Below are 1881 nucleotides of genomic sequence, written 5' to 3'. Positions count from 1 at the left end.
GCGAGTCTCCTGCCTCAGCCTCCCAAGTAGCTGAGACCACAGGCGCCCGCCACAACGCCCGGCTATTTTTTGGTTGCAGCCATCATTGTTTGGCGGGTCCGGGCTGGGGATTCGAACCCGCCACCTTAGGTGTATGTGGCTGGCGCCTTAGCTGCTTGAGCCGCAGGCGCCAAGCCTACAAAACTTTTAATATAAAACTTTCCCCAATAGTTTATACATAATACATATTAAAAGCGGGTATAGGGTGGCACCTATATCCAGGGGGCAGTAGGGCGCCAGGCCCATATACTGAGGGTGGTGGGTTCTAACCCAGCCCCGGCCAAACTGCAACAAAAAAATAGCCGGGCATTGTGGTGGGCGCCTGCAGTTCCAGCTACTCAAGAGGCTGAGGCAAGAGAATCGCTTAAGCCTAAGAGCTGGAGGTTGCTGCGAGCTGTGAGGTCACGGCACTCTACTGAGGGTGACAAAATGAAAACGGGGGGTGGTGTATAAAAGGCTTATAGAAACAGGAATTTACTTTCTTGAAATAGTGCCTAGCATAGTACTACCACACATCATCATCATCACTTGAAATAGGAAAGAGAAACCCATATGCAACGTATTTCAAGGCTTTTGTTGGCCTTTAATTTTTTTGGTTTAGCTAACTGGTAATGATCTACACTGCAAAAGTAACTTCTAAATTTCAGGTCTTTTTCTAATTTTTATTCAGAACATCAGCACATTTTCAATGTCAAATCCTCCTCCACATGCAAAAAAAAAAAAAAGAGATGCTAAAACTTTGACTTCTTGTAACAGATACTGCAACTAGTTCCATCCAGAAGATATAGAAAATATTCCCCCAGGGCGGTGCCTGTGGCTCAAATAAGTAGGGCACCAGCCCCACATATGGGTGGTGGTGGGTTCAAACCCGGCCCCAGCCAAAAACTGCAAAAAAAAAGAAAGAAAGAAAATATTCCCTGCAGTTGGCTTGAATATGTGAAAAGGCACAGCTCTGAAAGAGTGGAAGGGTGAGGGCAGTAAAACCACATCCTATGTATTACCTGGTCTATTTACACGTCAATCTATCTAACTTTCCCAGGAATTCAATTTCACTTCATGCAGAACTTGAAATTCAGGGATAATAATGTACCCCCCAACACTTGATTCTAAGTAAATATGTTAACTAGATGAGTAATTATTTACATTTAAAAACAAAATCTCCAGAAAGGTATAAAGTTTATTAACATCTTTTAAAAAAAGATGGAAGAGAACACAACTACTGAATATGTGATAGTTCCTTATTTACAAGTTTACTCTGGGAAGCATATTTTAATCAACATTTCAAATAATCAAAGGAGCCCAATTTTTTTCTAGAAATATCAGTGTTTCACTCTCTAGGGATAAGATTAATGAAAACATTAGGTGACTGCCACAGTTAAAAGCAGATAAACTAATCCCTTAAAAATATATAAAAAAGGTAACTGCTACTTAAACATGAATTTTCACAAAACGATTCTTGTGGCTAATTCAGACAATTTGCTTAGAAAAGCTGCCCTAAAAAAATGAAGAAAAAAAAAAAGGCATCACATGAATATGTCTTCATTTAAGGATATGCTTTCGAGCTAGTTTCAAAGAAAAGTTGAATTAGGGTTTCCAGAGCTTTAGGAGTCCATCTTCACTGTAGGTAGCAATCAGATTCTGATGAGGGTGATGTGCAATACCAATCACATCCTTCTCATGAACCTAGGACAGGTAAAGAACAGGGTTAGGTGTGCAGGTCTATGCCAAATCACTCTGAGGAGACTTCCAAAGCTGAATCACATATTCTACATTTGAATGAGGGTTATCCAACTCATCTAACATTGTAACATAATAAGAAATAAACTTACTGGCTCGGCGCCT

The sequence above is a fragment of the Otolemur garnettii genome, unplaced genomic scaffold, assembly GCF_000181295.1.
Source record: "Otolemur garnettii isolate 467f Iridium unplaced genomic scaffold, OtoGar3 scaffold00172, whole genome shotgun sequence".
NCBI classification, from domain to species: Eukaryota; Metazoa; Chordata; class Mammalia; order Primates; family Galagidae; genus Otolemur; species Otolemur garnettii.
The sequence above is the reverse complement of the archived record's forward strand: the minus strand, read 5'-3'. Positions refer to the sequence as shown.